Source organism: Meriones unguiculatus, chromosome 1 (assembly GCF_030254825.1).
Source record: "Meriones unguiculatus strain TT.TT164.6M chromosome 1, Bangor_MerUng_6.1, whole genome shotgun sequence".
Classification (NCBI taxonomy): domain Eukaryota; kingdom Metazoa; phylum Chordata; class Mammalia; order Rodentia; family Muridae; genus Meriones; species Meriones unguiculatus.
In genome coordinates this window covers 114,019,091-114,040,565 of record NC_083349.1, presented here as the reverse complement: position 1 = coordinate 114,040,565, position 21,475 = coordinate 114,019,091, and the positions used below count along the sequence as shown (strand labels likewise).

Sequence of the window (21,475 nt, the reverse complement as noted above, 5' to 3'; positions counted from 1 at the left end):
TGATTAATTAAGGGATATATAGGTAGAAATCAAAGCACAAATGGATTCTATGCACATCTTGGCATTTAGTATTTACAAATATTTTAAAGTTAGAATACAAAGTAATGGGTTTCATTGTGACATTTCCACACACACAGCACCTTATGCTTTGCTCTCCAGATTTTTAGTGCATTTATGAATCTGTTTTTCTAGATGATCAATGTAGAGATAGAAAAGAAAGAAACAGTTTTGTGGGTACTTGGGAAAGAAAAGGCTGGTGGAAAGAATTGCAGAGAGGAAGGAGAAGATGAGGAGACCATAAAAACAAGTGTGGAGAATGTGTAAGTGTAAGCACAGCTGCAGGAAGAGCAGCAACAGTTTTGCAGGTTGGTACCAATCCTTGTTAGCTCTGGACTCAGCTTTATCTTAGCTGTTACTCTGTCAGATTTGCTGAACTCAAAGTACAGACAGGTTCCTGTGATAGCAGTCCCCTTGTTGATTTGTTCTTCCAGACCCAGTGTCCCCAGGCTTGTGTAATTATCTCAGCAGGCTTCTTGTAACTGATACTTCCGAGCTGAGGTAAGGGCTAGGGTTCAGCTGTGCTGTGAATTTCTAAACCCAGTTGTGGGGGAAGACTGTGGAGATAGAGGAAGCCTTCTGTGATGCCGAGTCAGATGGAAAACTTGTGGGCAGGAAGAAAACAGGAGTGTTGCAATCAGAGTGTTCACCTTTCTCCCCTGTGCTCGATAAGGTTTTGGGAAAATAGCAGCATTCTTTTCAAAAGTCAGGTCAGCAGTCTCTCAGCACTCCGGTTTCCCAATCCCACTTTGCAAAGTCAAATAAAACAAAGCTCTTGGCTCAAATTGAGTTATCAGCAAACATCTCCCTGCTCTCTGGAAGAATGTGTTCTGTACCAAGAATCTTCTGAATTAACATTTCCTGCTGGAAAAGCAGCTTAATCTTTCAGTGAAGCATGTGATGGTAGACTTGAAGTCCGGGGTTTGGGGCTGTGTCTACTCAGTTGTCTTGGACAAGCAGCAGAATTATGGACTCGGCTTCTGGAGCCATACTTTGTGGCTCTGAGTTGGCTCTGCCGCCAGGTACGTAATTTATATCATCTTATGTTCCTTATGTGGAAATAGAATAAAATATTCTAGTAGAAATAAATAAGGTCATCCAGGTGAGTCTGCAAAATGGCGCCTACATAGAATAGGTGTACAGAATTAAGAGCTATTACATTTTCTACATGGAAAGTTTATTTTGGTGGCTTGTTTCTTTGGTGTAATGGTTAATGATCTTAGGGTTCTTTTAATGTTTGATCTGAAAAGAAGTTTGATAATACAGATGGGTAACTGGGACACAGAGAGGGAAATTCTCCAAGCCTTTGAGGATATACAGTGGTAGATTCAAAGTCAAAAGCCAAGGTTCCTGGGTTTAGATCACTATTGGCTGTGCCACACTTCTCCCAGAAAGAGCACATCTAAGTCCAAGAAGATGTGACTAGAAAAGGAATGCAACTAGAACTGACTTCCCCTTACAAAGGCTCCCTTGTCACGACAAAGACAGACTCACACAGATTCATACACACACACATCCATCCAACCATCCATCCATCCATCCATCCACCCACCCACCCATCCATCCATCCACCCATCTGTCCATCCATCCAGTCACTCAGCACAGATTGAGGCCACATTCAGAAAGTGAAGTTTCTAAAAGATATCAGTTGTAATTAGAGGAAGCATAAGCAGAGATTGAAATTATTCAACAGCACAATTATCCACATACAGTGAAAAGTGCTACAGAGTTTAAGCATCTGCTACATAGCTCATTAATCTCTAGAAAAAGGCTAGGATAAGGCTAGTAAATTTATGAATGGCTAAATGAATGAAGCCCAGTAATGGAAAAGATGTGTGGAAAACATTAGAGAAAAAAAATTCTTCTGGAAGGATCAGTAAAGTGTTCAGGGAGTAAAAGTGCCATTAGAAATGGTCCTGGAAACACGATTAAGTAAAAGAAGTAAAACTGACCCTTGGCTTTCTCCTCCACAAATAATTGCCTTTCAGGTATAAACACTTGCATAATACATGAACACATATGCATGAAATAAAATGAAGCTGTCCATAACGTTCCTCTAAAATGCAGAAGAAAATTTAATTAAACGTAAATGAGTCCACCCAAAGCAAGAAATGCAGGTCCTTTGGTCTAAATCGGCATGTGGCAGCTTGGAATGAGGAGGGTTTGGTTCAAGAATTACCATCTCACGTGAGTTCTTATTTCACCTCTGGCAGAGACGGAGCAAGCTAGTTCTCACAGGGCAGAATTATACTGGCCTGATTTGAAGGGGCAAGGTGGGAAGATTGAGGCCACCTGCCATCCATACCTCATGTGTCAGGAAGGGCCCTAAGCACCCAAATTTTACTGCTGTAGACACCCAGAGGCCTTTGCTGTGCTCCGGTAGCTAGAAAAGTGGAACTAGCCATGCCCAGGGGACTGGTTACCTAACTGCTCTCTGTTACCCGGTTTTCATTCCCACCAGCGATGAAAGAGGGCACTGACTGGGCTTTTCCACACTTACATTATGTGTCTTTTTGGGTTAGAGGTATCTAATGGGTGTGGATAGTTTGTTATTTTGGTCTCAGTTTAAGATTTTCTAGTGTTTGAATGACACTGAGCATGTTTTTAGTGTTTAAAAGCCATTGATACCTGATTTTCAGGCTCTGTTCAGATCACTTTTCATTTTAAATGTGGTTGTCTTTTCACTATTTGAGGTATTTATTTATCTGTTTTTTTCTTTCTTTTTTCTTTTCTTTTTTTTTTTTTTTTTGACAGAGTTTCTTTGTATAGCCTTGGCTGTCCTGGAACTTACTTTGTAGACCAGGCTGGCCTTGAATTCACAGAGGTCCACCTGCCTCTACCTTCTTAGTACTGGGGTCAAAGGCATGCGCCACTACTGTTGAACTCGAGATATTTATTTTTAAATTATTATTTAGAGCATATGATTGTGGACATAGTCCTTTACCTATTATTTGAAAATAGGTATTTCTTTCTACTCTTTGATATTTATCCTCTTATTTCATTGATGGTGTCATTTGAAGCAAAGGCATTGTCAAGTGTCTATGAGGTCCAAGCCATGCCTGCTTTTCTCTTCTCATTTGTGATACTGTCATCATTTCTTTTTTTAAAACAGTACATTTATTTCATTCACTTTACATCCCGATGATAGCCTCCTCCCTCCTCTCCCCCTGGTCTCACCTTCCCTCCCTCTTCTCTCCTAACTCTCTTTCCCTACCCTTGAGAAAAGGGGAGCCTCCCCCCACCATCCCACGTCAGCACATGAAGTTGCATCAGGACTGAGTGCATTCTATTCCAAGGTGGTCTGGTAAGGCAGCCCCAGGGGGGCTGCACCAGGGGGAAGGGATTAAAAAGCAGGCAATAGACTTCCTGTCAGAGATAACCCCTGCTCCCCTTATTAGGGAATCCACATGAAGAATAAGCTGCCCGTTGGTTACATATGTGCAGGGGACCTAGGTCCAGTCCATGCATGGTCCTTACTTGGTGCTTCAGACTCCGCAAGCCCACCTGGGCCCAGGTTAGTTGAACTTGTTGGTCTTTTTGTGGAACCCCTGCCCCTCTGGGTCCTTCTATCCTCACCCCCACTCTTTTTTTTAAATTCTCAGTTCTTTTCTTAATTTTAATTTTGCTTTTTAATAGTAATTACAGCCTATTCACTTTGTATCCCAGCTGTATCCCCTTCCCTCATTCCCTCCCAATCCCGCCCTCCCTCCCTCATCTCCTCCCATGACCCTCTCCAAGTCCACTGATAAGGAAGATCCTCCTCCCCTTCCCTCTGATCCTAGCCCATCAGGTCTCATCAGAATTGGCTTCATTGTCTTCTTCTGTGGACTGGTAAGGCTGCTCCCCTCCTCAGGGGGAGGTGATCAAAGAGCCAGACACTGAGTTCGTGTCAGAGACAGTTCCTGTTCCCATTATTCGGGAACCCACTTGGATACTGAACTGCCATGGGCTACATCTGTGCAGGGGTTCTAGGTTATCTCCATGCATGGTCCTTGGTTGGAGTATCAGTCTCAGAAAAGAACCCTGAGCCCAGATTTTTGGTTCCCTGAACTCTGCCCAAAGTTTGGCTATGAATCTCAGCATCTGCTTTGTTACACTGCTGGATAGAATCTTTTTGAGTCCCTCTGTGGTAGGCTCCTGTTCTGTTCCCTGTTTTCTCCTTCTTCCAATGTCCATCCCGTTTGCCTTTCTGCATGAGGATTGATCATCTTACTCTGGGTCCTCTTTCTTTTTAGCTTTTTAGGTGTACAGATTTTAGTATGTTTATCCTATATTATATGTCTAATATCCACTTAGTATACTTATATACTTATATAAGTATACTCATACTTATAAGTATACTTATATTTATACTCACTTATATAAGTGAGTATATACCATGTGTGTCTTTCTACTTCTGGGATACCTCACTCAGGATGATCTTTTCTAGATCTCACCATTTGCCTGCAGATTTCATGATTTCCTTGTTTTTAATTGCTGAGTAGTATTCCATTGTGTAAATGTACCATAATTTCTGTACCCATTCCTCTGTTGAGGGATATCTGAGTTGTTTCCAGGTTCTGGCTATTACGAATAAAGCTGCTACAAACATGGTTGAGCAAATGTCCTTGTTGTGTACTTGAGGGTCTTTTGGATATATGCCTAGGAGTGGTATAGCTAGATCTTGAGGAAGCACTATTCTTAATCGTCTGAGAAAGCACCAGATTGATTTCCAACGTGGTTGTATGAGTTTACATTCCCACCAGCAGTGGAGGAGGGTTTCCCTTTCTCCACATCCTCTCCAGCATGTATTGTCACTTGAGGTTTTGATTTTAGCCATTCTGATGGGTGTAAGGTGAAATCTCAGGGTCGTTTTGATTTGCATTTCCCTGATGACTAAGGATACTGAGCATTTCTTTAAGTGTTTCTGTGTCATTCGATATTCCTCTATTGAGAATTCTCTGTTTAGCTCTGTACCCCATTTTAAATTGGATTACTCGATTTGTTGCTTTTTAACTTCTAGAGTTCTTTTACATATTCTGGATATTATCCCTCTGTCAGATACAGAGTTGGTGAAGATCTTTCTCAATCTAAAAATATGGAATACTTCACGAGTTTGCATGCCATCCTTGCGCAGGGGCCATGCTAATCTTCTCTGTATCGTTCTAATTTTAGTATATGTGCTCCCGGAAGCGAGCCCTTGCCCTCACTCTTTCACAAGACTACCTGTGCTCCACCTAATGTTTGGCTGTGAGTCTCAGTACCTGTTTCGATCTGCTGCTGGCTGGAGCCTCTCAGAGGACAAGCTTAGCAAAGTGTCCTTAATCGTGTCAGGGGTTGGCTCTCTCCCAGGGGGTGGGTCTTAAGTTGGACCAGGCATTGGTTGGGCATTCCCTCAGTCTCTGCTCCCTATCTTTATTCCTGTACATCCTGTAGGCAGGGTAAAATTTGGGTCAAAGTTTTTGTGGGTTTGTTGTCATGATTTCTAAGAAATAACTAGGAAACAAAAGTCACAATATGAAAAAAACTGAAAAGGGACTGTCTAAGGTACAGAAGGGAACCGACCAGAAGGGAGCAGTGTGTATGGGAGAGCCCTAGGGGAGAGGGGAGAATTAGCAATAACTATAAGGAAACACAGACATGGAAATGTCATGACAACCACATTACTTTGTGCGTGAACTTAAAAAAAATCAATAAAAACAAAGAACCTTGGGTCTAAAGTTATAATCCTGTGTTGCTTCGGCCTTATATGAGCAGTTTATGATTGCATTGTTGCATGCTATGAGGAAGGGGCCTGCTTGGCTGCTTAAAATTTATTTTTTAGAACAGTTCCAGATTTACAGAAAGCATCAAGAAGGTAGTCCGGAGTCCAGTGCTCCTCTGTACCCAGTTTCTCCCATTACTCGTAAAATGTTTGCTACAATGAATGAATGGTGTATATTAATAAGGTCCATCATTCGTTTCAATTTCCCTGCAGTGCATATGACACACTTTCTTTTTTCTGCTTTAGGATCCTGTCAAGGACACATTTATATCCAGTCACCCCATGTTTCTAGGATTCCTCTGGCTGTGACAGTTTCAAAAAATTTTTTTTGTTTGGTTTTGATGACATTTGAGGAATAATGTTAAGGTACATTGAATCAAAATGTATTCCTCTGATGGAATTTAACTGTTATTTTTCTAGTGATTCAGTTATGACTGCAGGTCTTCAGACTTGAGGTGTGATTTTTTTTTAAAGGATGACCAGATGAGAAGTGACATTTTCATCACATTACTACACGCTACACACAATGACTGCACACCATCTGACTGTTGATGCTGGCCTTGAGCACCTAGCTGAGGTCATATTTTCTGGATCCCTCTACTGTAAAGTTATCCATTGTTTCCCCACTTTCCATGCATGTTTTAGAAGGAAGTCTTTATTCATCCCCCCGCAAAGTGTAGAGTGGGGTGTGGTAGTATGTCTCCTTGAGGATGGAGTGTCTGTAAATTCATGGAAATTTCTGTATGGGATATTTGTCACTTCTCTTTTATTAACTTACTTACTTGTTCAACCTGTCATTTATTTACATCATTCTATTCATAGATGCTTACCTAATTCTATGCACTTTAATCCTCTGATGCTCAGTTCTAATTGTCAACTTGACATAACCTAGAATCACTTGGGGAGAAAGTGAAAATGAGGAATTAACTACATCAGGTTACCTTTGTGTATGTCAATGGAAAGTTATCTTAGTTAAGTTAACTGATATAGGAAGACCCTGCTCACTGCGGAAGACACCATTCCCTAGCATGAGGTCCTAATTTATGAGAGTGGGGATACATATGTATATGTGTACATACACACAAATATATATCTATGTATGTATGTATGTATGTATGTATGTCTGTATCGCAAGCAAATGCATTAATTCTCTCTCTTCTCCTGACTATGGATGTGACCTGAGCATCTGTTAGACTCTTGCTGCTGGGAATTCCTTGCAGTGATGACTATAACCTGGAATTGTGAAAAATAAATACTTAGTCCCGTAAATTGATTTTGTTAGGGCATTATGTCATAACAACAGCAATGGAATTAGGGGAAATCTCATGCTACTTTTCTTTCTCAATTTTTTCTACATTTGGCCATTAGGGAGTTTTTTCCATTTATATCCCGTGTGCTCATTGACAGCACCTCCATCATTGTGTGTATTTACCTCCCATCCCATTCCCAGAATCAACCATTTGTCCAGGAACCCCAGGGTTCCTGGTATTGGAGGATGGTATTAGAAATCAAGATCTGGATGCAAGACACACTCACATCAATACATGAGTATCATTGCTCCAGATTCTTCTGATCTGATACGGATCAATATGTGTGTATAGGAAGCCATGTATGTGTGTGTGTGCATACACTCACATATATACACATGTATGGATATATGCATATATGTATATACATATGCAACATCTATATCTAGGCTAAGCTAAGTATGAACTGTATTATATCTTACACCTCATACAACATAAATCATTCTGCTCTTTTCATCTTTCTTTTAGCAAGTTCCCTCTCCAGCAATGGGAAGCCTGGCTCCTTCTGTCCTCCCTCCACTAATGTAACTGCTCCATCTCAGGATGCAGCATTATCAGAACTGCATTCATTCTGAAAACTGTATCAACTCCAGTGTAGTACTCATGAATAGTTTTTTTTTTTTTGCTTTTAATTTACAGATTCCACTCATTTCCAAGATTACTAAGATGAACACCATTTCCCTGACTCTCCTCATTAATATTGTTCCACATATTTTTAAGTTTTTATTCGTTCAATCTGAAGGTTTCTTTTATGTCCCAGATAATTTTTTAAATATTTTCATTGCTACAGGTTTTTCTTACTAGGTTTTGACAAACACGTAGCATCTTATACAACAGTTTGATTCTCTTAAAAATATTCCCTCTACTTACTTTACCTATTCAATTATCACCTTCTCTCCAAATCCCTAACAGCTACTAATAGTTTAAATGACTCTATAGAGCTATCTCCATTCTAGAATGTCATATAATCAAAATTATATAAACCCACACGCATGACATGTTTTTATTTATTTTTATTCTTCTCTCATATATTACTGTCTAACTGTTTGCCTTCCTCCCCTCTCCCCAGTCTCTACTCCCCAGCTCCCCTCTACCCATGATCCGTTTTCCTCCACCTCTCCTTGGAAGGGAGCCTGCCTCCCAGGGACATCAACTAGACATGGCATAACAAGCTATAATAAGACCAGGCACACACCATCACACAAAGGCTAGATGAGCCAATCCGGTAGAAGGAAAAGGGTCCCACAAACAGGCAAAGAGTCAGAGACAATGCCCACTCCTACTTATTTGTTTCTTTCATTTACTGATATGTATTTGGGGTCCATCTATGGTGTTTTTCATTGCTGAGTAATGTCCCATTATACAGTTCTATCACAATTTACCTTAGATCTATCACAGTTTGCCAGATATCTTAGTTGTTTTTTCGTTACTGGCAATTATAATTATCCCTGCTATAAATATTTACATGTGGGCTTCTGACTGGAAATACATTTTCAAGACAATTGATTATCTAAGAGTGTGGTTGCTAGTGTACAAGCTCCCTGAAGCTCTGAAGTAGCATGACCATTCAACGTGGATTTCTCCCCGCAGTGAACAAGGTTTGCTTCTTTGCACCATCATTAGTAACTGGCCTTGCCAGTCTGCTGGGCATGCTAATAGGAGCAACAGAACATTAAAGTTGTTTTTATTTGCAATGCTTTAATTATGCATGATGATAAGTGTCTTTTCACGTGCTAATTTTGCCTTAATTTTGTCTACTTTGGTGGAGTGTCTGTTTGGATCTTTAAGCTCATTTTAAAATTGTGTTGTTCTCCCACCACTGCTAGTTCTAGAACTGATTCAGGATGTTCCAACGAGGGGGTTAAGGCTTCTCATAATATTTCCTATAAGCCCACACCTGTTTGTTTATATCCCCCATTTTTATTCATTATTAGCCAGATAGAGCCAAGTAATTGTGGTAATGATACTTGCTTTTTTGCCCAATGCTGGAATGCTAGTAAATTTACTAGCTGGTTACTCGTATGCCTCGCTGGGTGCCTGTGCCCGTTGATGCCCTCACGCTATGACTCTCTTCAGAGAGAAAAGGGATCTTGGAATTACAGCTGCCATTGTTACTGCCATCTCATTGGCGGCAGTTGGAGCTACCACCACGGCATTAGCCATGAGTCATACTGGGCAGACTGCTCAGACCCTGAATAACCTTTTAGCCAATGTAGCTCATGCCTTAGATGTACAAAAAGGAATTAATGTTCAACTAAAAGGAGGTTTGATGGTGTTCAATCAGAGGATTGACCTCGTGCAGGAGCAAATTGATACCCTATGGCAAATCGCTCAACTTGGCTGTCAATGAAAGTATGCTGGACTTTGAGTCACTAGCATACAACATGAGAATTTTCCCTGTGCTGCAAATCTGTCTAAACAATTGTCTAGCTATATTTTAGGTAATTGGACTGGAGAATTCGATACTACAATGGAGCAGCTGAGGGTGGCCATTGTCATGGTAAATTCTATCAGAGTGGACGCAGGACTAGCCACAGGATTATCATCATGGATTGCTGCAGCCATGAATCATCTGAAGGAATGGGCAGGCATGGGAGCATTAGCAGGCCTTCTGGTGTTGGTCACCTTGGTTTGCCTGTGGTATATATGCAAGATTAGAGTCTCACAACAGTGTAATGCAGCCATGACCATTCAGGCCTTTACAGTCATTGAAGCAGGACAGTCTCCCCAAGCATGGTTGGCTACAATAAAAAGCCAAAATGTTACGCTCAGGATGTGAGGCTAAGCACTGCACTCAGGGTCAGCCGCTTTGGACCCAGAGAAGAGCATGTCTGATTGCATGCGGGTTGATGCCCCAGGTCCCACCTCTGAGAAAAAGGTATCAGACGGGTCTGATGCTCTTTGGGTGGATGACACCTAAATGAACATCAGTACAAAGTCCCAATTTATTTCTAATAACAGAGATCAGACCTCCACTCTTGCCTGATGCGTCCAAAACAAAAAGGGGGAACTGTAGAGAGCTGCGTAATGCCGCGCCTCAAAGATGGAGCTGGTTTCTGCCTTCCACCTTCCTGATGGTGAGTGCTCTCTGTCACAAACAACTCCACATTTGGCTAAGGCTGAGGATTTGGCTTGCTTCCATGTATGTGGACCTATCTGCATTGCCCACGTGGCATGCTGAGGTTGGCTACCCAGAGGCTATTTAAAGTGGGCTGGCTTTCCCCAGGGTCAGATGATTGTTCAAGGTTCCTGAATAAATTGCATTGAAAAAAAAATTGTGTTGTTCTCTTAGTGTTAAATCTTAAGGGTTCTTTGTAAATTTGGATACCTTTCTTTTTATTTGACTTTGTTCCACTTACAAGATATTTTGCATTATTTTCTCTTAACCCATGGGTTGTTTTTTTTTTGTCATTATCTTAATAATGTATTTTAATGGAAAAAAAATCCCTTGAATTTTAATAAGGAACAACTTACCTTCTCTTTGAAAGTTTTGTATTTCATATGCATGTATGTGGTTCATTTTGAATTGTTTTATCTGTTTTTTACATTTTTATGTATAAATATCCAATTGTTCCAGTACCATTTGCCAAAAACCCCACCCTTTCTCTCCTGAAGTGCCTTTGCTGTTTCCACAGACCATCACTTGACTATTTGTGTGGGTTTATCCCTTGCCTTTGTTGACCATATTAAAGATGGATATGTCTATTTTTCAATACCATGCAGTCTTAGTTATTGTGACATTATAAAAGGCTTTGGAATAAAGTAATTTTGATGCTTTGACACTCCTTTCTTCCTTGGTGCTCCGTGGAATATTCTAGCTCTTCCTCTTTCCACTTAGAATTATTTGTTGATGTGCTACATTCTTTTCATGCAGCTGTGGAGAAGTAATTTCTTAGTGATGTTTTCTTCTAATCCACAGTCATGTCTCTTCACTTATATTTTTATTTTTATGACAATTTTGTGGTTTTCATCATACAGACCTTGTGATCATTTTATTAGATACATTTCATATTGAGGTACAGTTTTAAGTAGCATGGCTGTCACAGTCAGGCTCTGTCAACTTGACACAAACTTATGCATAACTGGAAAAGAGGAATCTCAAACAAGGAAATACTTTTATCAAATTAGCCTGTGCATGTGACTGCATCTTGATTATTGATATGGAAAAGCCCAGCCCTCTGTGGGCAGTGCTATCCCTGGGAGGGTGGGCCTGGACGGCATAAGAAAGATACATGATTCCCTGCACTCTGCCAAAGATTTGGTTAAGAGTCTCAGCATCTGCTTTGATACCCTGCTAGGTAGAGTCTTTCAGAGGCCCTCTGTGGTAGGCTTCTGTCCTGTTACTTGTTTTCTCCTACTTCCAATGTCCATCCATTTGTCTTTCTGAGTGAGGATTGATCATCTCACCCCGGGTCCTCTTTCTTGTTTATGTTCTTTAGGTGTACAGATTTTAGTATGTTTATCCTATCTTACATTTCTAGTACCCACTTATAAGTGAGTATATACCATTTGTGTCTTTTTGCTTTTGGGATACCTCACTCAGGATGATCTTTTCTAGATCCCACCATTTGCCTTCAAATTTCATGATTTCCTTGTTTTTAATTGCTGAGTAGTAGTCCATTGTGTAAATGTACCACAATTTCTGTATCCATTCCTCTGTTGATGGACATTTGGGTTGTTTCCAGGTTCTGGCTATTACAAATAAAGGAATCATATGAAAGAAGGGGGAGTTAGTATGACCTGGAGAGGACAGGAGTTCCACAAGGACCTAATGTATCTGGGCACAGTGGTCTTTTATAAGACTGTATCTCCAACCAAGGACCATGTATGGATATAACCTAGAACCCCAGCTCAGATGTAGCCCATGGTAGCCCAGTATCCAAGTGGGTACACTAGTAAAGGGAACAGGGACTATTTCTGACATGAACTCAATGGCTGGCTCTTTGACCTTCTCCCCACCCTGAGGGAGAGGGAGGAGGAGCCTTGCTAGGCCACAGAGGAAGACAATGCAGCTAGCCCTGATGAGACCTGATAGGCTAGGGTCAGGAGGAAGGGGAGGATGACCTCCCTTATCAGTGGACTGGGGGAGGGGCATGGGAAGAGAAGAGGAAGAGAGTGTGGGATTGAGAGGGGATGAGGGAGGGGGCTACAGCTGGGATACAAAGTGAATAAACTGTAATTAATAAAAAATAAATAAATTTAAAAAGTGCACATTAATTTCAGCTAAAAAATAAAAAGATATATGAGCAAGCTGAGGCAAGCAAGCAAACAAGCCAGTAAGCAGCATTCCTTTATCATCTTTGCATCAAATATTGCCTCCTGATTCCTGTCTTGGCTCAGTGATGGACAATAATTCAGAATTACAAGCCAAATAAAATGTTCCCTCCTCTGTGTTGTGTTGGATTGTTGTGTTTATGACAGCAAAGGAAGAAGCTAGGACATAAATTGATACAGGAGTGGGTATCACTTTGATAGACATCGCGATGTTATGTTGGAGGATTGTGAAAATGTTTGAAATTTTGAGATGGAAATAATATTAAATGCTCAGAGTTTAATGGACTGTTCTGTGGGAGCTCAGAAGATAATGCTGAGACACATGCAGATGATGGAGGTCTGGCTTGTGATGTTTCAGAGGGAAGTGAAGACTATCAGGGCTATTCATATGATATTTTGGCTTAAGGATCTATGGAAGGAAAACATTTACTAGGCAAGAGATGTTGGTCAGCGGGATTGAACAATCATCTCTGATTAATAAGAGGTCAAATTCACTGAGTAAAAAAATCTCCTGAGAAGTATTTCCTAAGAGTTAGCATACAAAAACACATGGTGTAAGGCATGACATGGTTGGGTTGGAGTTCCTACAGTGAGGCCAAGAGGGCATGGGTGAAGGTCCAGCCTCAGGTGCAGCTAAGACCCCAGCATATCAGGGATGCCAGGACTATGGTCTGATTACCAAGGACAACTGTAGCTATGGAGTGGAGCTCCCTGAGACAAGCAGTGCATACCGTAGACGACAGAGCTGGAGGGGGGGGGGGCTACCTAAGCTCTTTGGAACCCAGAAAATAGTGAGTTCCAAATATTGGAAACTGAGCTATTACACTGTTGGAGTTTGGGTTTGGTGTGTTCTTATTGTAATTATGCCTCGGTTATTTACTCTTGCAACAAGAAATTATGTAACTTGTTTTTCTTTTAATTTTATTTTAAAGGAGCCCACAGTTAAGAGACTTTGGAGTTCCAACAATATTTTATTTTATGTTTATGAGTATCATGCCTGCATGTATATCTGTGCACCACATGCATGCCTGGTACCTATGGAAGCCGAAAGAACGTGGTGGATCCCATGAGACTGGAGTTACAGAGAGTTGTAAGTCACTATGTGGGTTCCAGGAATCAAACCCAGGTCTGGAAGAACAGCCCATGCTCCTATCATCAGCCATCTCTCCAGCTCGGAATTAGAATTTTAAAGAGAAATTGGACTTGTAAATTGTTAGAGTTTTAAAATGACTGAAACTTTTACTGACTGTGGTTTTTATTATAATATTAACACAAGCTTTTTTTTTGGGGGGGAGAAATTTAAAGCAGATGGCTTAAAGATGTTTGTGGGTCAAAGTGGACTAAAAGTGAGAAGTCATAGAGTTGATGGATATGACAAGGAATTAGACATATCTGAGAAGAAAAAATATCAACAAAAGAATCTCCTCTATAACACTGAGCTGAGGGCCTGTCTCCAGGGCATTTTATTGAGTTATGATTGATGTGTAAGGGCCCACCTAATTGTGGTCAGTGAAATCTCTGAGCAAGTGGTCCTAGACTGTCTAATAAAGGTAGCCAACTAAGCCAGTACTCCCCCCTGGTCTCTGCTTCCTTTTGCTTCTGTTTTCAGGTTGCCCTGAGTTGCTTCCCTGACTTCCCATAATGGTGGGCTGTGATGTGGAAGTATAAGCTAAACAGGGCCTTTCCTCCCTGAGGCGCTTTGGGTCATGGCATTTATCACAACAATGGAAGGCAAACAAAGGCAATTTAAAACATACAATTTGTTCATTGTAGGTACATAGACAATTAACTTTTGTATGTTGCTGTACTAATTTATTAGTCTAGAGAGATTTTGTGGTATATTAATTGGGAAGACTGAAGAATAGTGAGGAGAGCCAAAACCTACCTAGGAAAGTAGAATTTAGTTTTAGAGTGTGCTCAAGGAATTTTGAAATGGAAGCTTTTCCTTGCCATGTACAGTTGTGCTCTTTGTTTTGTGTGTTTTAATATGAAAATGTATAATGTTTCTGGAGGTAAAGCTCATGAATATATAAGGTTCCCCATGTACCTGAGGCCCCAGAGGTTCCCCACGCTCAGGCTAGACCACACTCAACTCCAGCAATGTGCCAAACGTTCTTGTTAAACATTCCTACTGATGACTCCAGTGGTTTCTGTTCTGGATGACTCAAACTCAGTGACTGTTTGGATTCAAGTTTGTTCAGGTTTGAAATTGGCTGTGTACCTTACAACTTACCTACCAGAGTTTTCTTTAATCATTGATTTCACTGTTTTTCAGGTTTTGTATCATTATAAGATTACAAATGTTGACTTTCAATATTTTTTATATTGAACTAGACTCTCCCAATTCAACTTCTTTGTTTGTACTTGGATTTGCAGTTGTGCCAGCAATATTTGCTGATTTATTTCTCTCGATTGGCATTCTTGTGAAAACACTGATCCATAGATGTAAGGGACTATTCCCACGTTCTCAAACTTAGTCTATTGATCTGTGACTATGTCAGGACCATATTCTCTTGATTACAGTGGAATGTAGTCAGGTTTGAAGTAGCTTTCCAAGATAGGCTGTTCTGATTCCTTGCATTTCCATTGGAACTTTAAGAGAGCATGTCGATATCAGCAAAGAAACCAGATGAGATTTTAATGTTGTCTTCATCAAGTTTGTCACTGAACCAGAAAGTCTTCCTATTTCAACAGCATAAGTGCTTGAACTCTTTTCTTCATTTGTTCCTTTCCATATATTTCACTTCTTTTGTTAAATGTATTTCTAAATATTTTAGTTATTTTGATGGGTGGGATTGGGAGGAAACAAAGGAGGGGAGGGCCCACAGCGGGGATACAAATTGAATAAATTGTAATAAATGATAATAATAAAAAAAAGAAAAGAAAAAAGAAGAAAATGGCTGATTGAAGACATTGTCAAAGGAGTCAAAAGGAAGTGGGGCAAAGCTGACACACTAGTTTTGAGAAACCTTACAGTTTTTCTTCATCAGGGAACAGGGGTGTAACAATGAAAGAGCACGTGAGCTATACACTTTAAAGCTGTTAATGGAAAGCCAACATCTGCTTGAGGGAATCCTTGACAACTTTGATTTCTCTGTGATGTAGGGAGTGAATGATTGAAGGGAAGGGTTTGAAAAGAGTGGCAAAGTTTGAAATAATTATTTGGAAAACTATTTGGAACCTGGGAATTAAAGTAAGTCTTTAACATGGAAACTCTGTAATAAAAATTCTCTGAAGTCATCTTTATACAAAGGATTTTATTTAAAGAGAATAGAGAATTCTCTGGAGTCTCCTTGCAGCAAATTTCCATTATTGCTGAGGCAACTGCAATCAGACCTGAGTGAAGGCAGATGTATGAAGGTTCCTTGGTGTGCTCCTACCTTCTGGTGAGCTGGCCAAGAAAGCCTAAGGAAATTTTTAATTAAGCTTGTGTGTACTATTCTATTATCAAAGCCCATTCGACTTTGTCCTCCAGCAGTCCCAGTCACTTCCTGAGCTCCTTATCATCTCTGAAATGTATCAGGGAGAAAATGACTTCTCCCCAGACCCCTGATGGGGACAATAAGCCTGACTCTGGCCTGGACAGGACGATCCTAATCCTGCTTCAGGGCCTGAAGAGAAAACCCTGGAATGTGTTCTTTGACTAAAAACTGAAATTCCAGCGTATACATGAGCTCTTGGAATAGATGCCTTAACTCTGGGCAGGTAAGGTTTGTGACTTTGAATACAGAAGGGTTATGGACTGGGTATCATGATCTTTCACTCACATTTGTATATTAAAACTCTGACCCTATGGAGGTGGTGCTTGTAGATGGGCTTTTTTGAGGTAGTTGAGGATTAGATAAGGTTCTGAAGGTGAGGCTCCCTCTGTCCGTGCACACACAGGGGTAACATGTTCACAGACTAAGAAGCTGCCTACAAGCCCAGAGGAGAGACTACAGAGTGAGCACTGGCCTGCTCACACCTTGCTTTTGGGTTTCTAGTCTTTATAATTGAGAAACTAGTTTTCTACTTTTAAAACCATCTAGTTTATAGTCTTCCGAAGTGCCATCCTGAGCTGAAAGAGAACGCAGGATTTGCTAAGTACCAGCTATGCTTGAGGCATCCTTCGTCATTTAGTTACTGAGACAGTGCTAGGAGGTGCCAGTTGTTTCCAGACGATTGCAAGGTCACCGTAAACCTGTCTCATTGTAAGGTTGGAATCTTACTATTTATTCTTTAAGATAATAGTTAAAATGATGGCAAGTTCTGGACTTGGCACATCAAATGTTTCTTAGAATTTTATTTTTATTATTTTTAATCATGTGTGTGCGCACACATATGAATATACAGAAATAAGTGAGTGCAGGTGCCTGTGGAAGATCCTCCTGGAGGTGGAATTACAGGCAGTTGTGAGCCACCTGACATGGGCACAGTTACAAATTGTATGTTTCCTCTGGGTACAGCCTGGTTAACAAGGAGTTTAGTTGTTTTCCATTTTCACTATTTTGAATAAATGTTCTTTTGTAAGAAGTAAATTGAGAGTTTGTAATGGAGGTTCAGTGTAAGAAGACTTCAGAGAATTCTCAGCTCTTTTAAAATGGAATCCATTGTCTAAAGATGACTTTGGAGGGTTGTTATTAGACAGTTTCCATGTTAAAGGAGTACTCTAATTTATCTTTTTCTCACTTTCTAGAGCAGACTCTCAATACTATTGTCTGCTTGTCTTGATTGTTGTCCCTTGTTCACTCAGATGCTGATTTCTCTCCCCCACTATCTGGTTTCAATCCGGACATTGCATTGTGATGCTTATTCTAATCATGACCTGTCTCAAGTTTGTGTAAATATGCCACAATTTGTTCTTCAACTTGTCAACTAAAACAACCAGCCCACAATGTTGAGCAATGGAGAGGATAGGGTGGGGCATCCTGGTTAAGAGTGGGAGGAAGAAGGAAACAGGAGAAGAGGAAGGAGTATAAGGGAGGAGAGGAGAGAAGCAGGGAGAGAGCAGAGGCTGGAGGAGAGGTCTTGGAATGACATGGAGAAATGAACTGGACCTAAGATATCACTAAAAGCAAGTATAATGGGTGAATCTGAATGGTAGGAAACTATGCGGGCTTGGAGGTTTAGGATGGAGTAACTATTGCCCAGCATTGTGTTCTAGGTTAACTAAATAAATCTTAGTCTCTGTGTGGTGATTTGGTTAAAGAGCTGTTTAGGATTAACCACAGCTTTACTAAAAGATATATCAATAGTAAATATTAATTACCAAATACAACAAATTCTGTAGGTCTCTGAACCTTGTTTTGAATACAACACTATACCCTCCATATGCTCTGCTTAGTGCTCTGTGTTTTGGTTTTTAGCATTCCTGAGTATTTACCTGGATGACCCAAGTCAGTGTATCATAGATGCCTAATCTTCAGTGTTTATCACAGCATTAGTACCATCTGAATGCCTCAAGGACAGGAATGGAGCTGGTCCCCGAATCAGTAGTGGCCTCCCTTAGCTGTGGGAAGTATACCTGAACGCAATTAGGATTAGGGTTTGGGTTAGGGTTAGGGTTAGGGCCAGGGTTACTGTACTCTCTACAGTAGCCAAGTTATAGAACTAACCTTGGTATCTACTCAGAGAGGAATAAAGAAAACAATGTGGTCCATATACACAGTCAAATATTTTTCGGCCATAGAGAAGAATGAAGTGATATTATTTGCAGGAAAAAGGAGGCAACTAGAGAACATGGTCAGTAAACTGTCAATGTCAGAGAAAGAAATATGTTTATCTCATTTGTGCTTCTTAGACTTTATGGTTTTATAAAATCATAATTATATGAGGACGTGAATTAAAAGTGAAACCAATTGGGAGACATAGGGGACTAATAGGAGGAGGGCTAGAGAAGGGAGGGCAATGGGGTGTGGGAGGGAGTGTGATCAAAGTGCAGTGAGCACTTCGTGAGAATGACCTATGGAACCCAGAATAATATATAAATAGATTATTATAAAATAATCATAATGAAAACTGGCCATGCTAGTCCACTCTAAGTGGAGAGTCCAGTGGTACTAAGTACTTTCACTTTATTGAATAAGCATCACCACCATCCATCTTTAGATCCTTTTCATTACCCCAAATGTAATGATTGTATTTAGTAAACACAACCAGTCCATTGCAATCTCCAGGCCATTCTGTGTCAGAGTCTAACTACTCCAGGTACATCATATAGTTGGAGTTATATGATCTTTGATCTTACATGTCTGGCTTATTTTACCTAGCATTGTGTTCTTACCTATCAGTGGACTAGGGGAGGGGCATAGATGGAGAAGGGGGACTGGGATCAGATGAGGGAGGGGGCTACAGCCGGGATACAAAGTAAACAAATTGTAATAAATATTAATAAAAATAAACAAAAATAAAAAGCATATCATAGTAGGAATGTCTTCAGATTTGCAACTGGAAGTGGATTTGGGGGTCAATTCTTTGAGATTACCTTTAGTAATAAATTATGAGAATTCAATGGAGAAAAAGAAAAGATTAATCCATGATGCAGTGTGTATCTTTTTCATTTTTTTTGGCTAAAGCTGCAACACACACACACACACACACACACACAAATACACATTTGTTTATGAGTTCTTCTGTCAATGAACTTTTATGTTGTTTATACCCATTGGCTATTATGAGTGATTCTGTTATGGTATGTGTTCTATGACATTATTCTTGGGGAGATGTGAACAAATCTTTACTCCCTAGAAAGGAAACCAAGAGCCCAAATACTGCTAAAGTTCAACTTGGTGAACTAATGAATTTTATTGGGATTATTTCTAGGAATATGGGTGAGGGGTTACTTATAGAATCAAAAGTTACAGAGACAGCTGCATCACCAAAAGCCCACCCAGCATGGGTGACAATTCACAAATTTTGGAAATCATGGGTATATTCCACAACCTCTACGAAACTCAATAGGTTGAAGAACATTCTTTGTAGATAGTTCAGTTGGTCTCATCCTCTTCTGGTCTCAGCACACTTGAGGGTGACTCTCAGCAGTCCTTGCTGGTCATATATGCTTGTGGAGAGAGGATCCTATTGAATCTAGTTAATTTCAGGGACTTCCTGTAGCTGTTTTGAGTTGTATAAGGCACTTATGGAGCTTTCTTGTAGGATGGATTATTTCAGCTCCCCATAGGACATCCTGATGTTTAACCTCCCTGCAAATATCCTGGGTCTTAATCTACTCTCTAAGATGGCAGGTTTTAATCTTGGTGGAAACTGCTTTATAACAGTGTGCAAATATCTTTCTGAGTCCCTGTTCTCAATTCTTTTGGATACATACTTAGAAGTGTAATTGATGGATGCTATGATGCTACTGTATTTAATGTCTTTTAAAGAACTGCTGCATTGTTTTCTACAATTCTTGTACCATTTTGCATTCCCATAAGCCATAAATGAACGTTCAAATTTCTCTGTACTGTGCCAATGCTTCACTATAATATTTTTGAAAATATCTATATTACAAAAAAAATAAAGTTCAAAAGTATTATATCACTTGCTCAAAGTAACAGTATGAATGTGTGGAAACAGTAAGCGTGGAGTTGTTTCAGCTTTTTTTTTTTTTTGGGAAAATTAAAGAATCTGTATTCTTTGAGAGTCTCTCCTGTGTTTATTTATTGATTCTGAGTTGCAGAAGAAGGCAGCTCACACATTGAGAAAATATTTCATAAAAGGAGGCATGCTCTTCTCTCAAGGTACCAAAGAAAATAAATGGCTACATAAATACCAAGAAGGATATAGGATAGCTGCTGAGTGGCTGGCATTAGTAAGATACTGGGAATTGTTATCGAAGAATGCTTTGACAGCATTCAGGATCCCCAAAGAGGCTGTACATTGCATTCCACTCTAGCAGAGTCTGAAGGCATAGGAAGCTATTCACAAAATATTTGCTGGTCACTTAAAAGCAAGGGACAAACTGGGTAATTTCCTACAGAATCTTCAAATTCTCTCATTCTACAGACTATTTAAAATAGACTTGAAACTTATTCTTTGTGGCAATGGAAAAATCTCATTTCCTTAATCACTTCATCCTTGAACTATAGAGAACACAGACTCCCATGCTCAATAAAGTTTCTTACTTTCAGAGTCTACTAATATCTCAGAAAAGATGTCCAAAAGATGTCTAGTTGATAGACCTGGAGAGGACAAAAGGTCCACAAGGAGAGCAACAGAACCAAAAAATTTGAGCACAGGGGTCTTTCCTGAGACTCATACTCCAACCAAGTACCATGCTTGGAGATAACCTAGAACCCCTGCACAGATGTAGCCCATGGCAGTTCAGTGTCCAAGTATGTTCCATAGTAATGGGAACAGGGACTGCTTCTGACATGAACTAATTGGCCTACTCTTTGATCACCTCCCCTGAGGGTAAGAGGAAGACAATGCAGCCACTCCTGATGAGACCTAACAGACTAGGATCAGAAGGAAGAAAAAGAAACCCTCCCCTACCAGTGGACTTGGGAAGGGGAATGTATGGAGAAGAGGGAGGAGGGGAGGGTTTGGAGGGGAGAAGGGAGGGAACTAGAGGGGGGATACAAAGTAAATAAAGTATAATTTTAAAAAAGATGTCTAGTTGAGTAGGGGTCTTGAGTCTTTCTTTGGGCAGGATTTTCTTTTTTCTTTTTCGGTAACAGGATGGTCTCACTTTGTAGTCCTGGTTGATTTGGGACTAACTATGTAGACAAGGGTAGCTAGCCTCAAACTCAAAGAGAGCTGCCTACCTCTGTCTCCTGAGTGATAGAATTAAAGATAAATGCCACCATAGCCCATTTTGGATGGGCAACGTTTTTGTAGCCTTGTTGAGTTATTTTTCCTGTTCTCCATGTGAAGGTGTGATGGGGTTGTGATTTTGGTCTGATATTGAAGACCACACCAGTATATGACTTTTATGCATTTTGAATGATGAAGGGTGGGTAGCAGGTATCAGGCTTAAGGTATAACAGCCTAGAAGAAAGCTCTAGCAATGACTCCATGTATCTGTATAGTTATTCAAGTATCAGGTGTCTTTTCACAGTGCCCTGTAGGGAATTTTCAAGTCTGTGTGACTTGATTTATGCTGCGAAGAACCAAT

At 40.3% G+C, this 21,475-nt stretch overlaps 1 long non-coding RNA gene and 1 other non-coding gene across 3 annotated transcripts; one reads left to right on the top strand and one right to left on the bottom strand.

Annotated features, from left to right (window-relative positions):
• The first annotated feature begins 662 nt into the window (after positions 1–662).
• Positions 663–19,999, top strand: LOC110559068 (uncharacterized). Of its 2 annotated transcripts, XR_009585108.1 has the most exons (5): positions 663–1,079; positions 2,046–2,244; positions 3,456–3,571; positions 10,069–10,184; positions 13,314–19,999. It is a non-coding gene; the product is annotated as an uncharacterized LOC110559068 (long non-coding RNA). The 2 variants fall into 2 exon arrangements; XR_009585107.1 differs by lacking the exon at positions 3,456–3,571 and having other exon boundaries at positions 675–1,079.
• LOC132652071 (U6 spliceosomal RNA) lies at positions 5,129–5,236 on the bottom strand. Its single transcript, XR_009589563.1, has one exon. It is a non-coding gene; the product is annotated as a U6 spliceosomal RNA (small nuclear RNA).
• Positions 20,000–21,475: the final 1,476 nt, after the last annotated feature.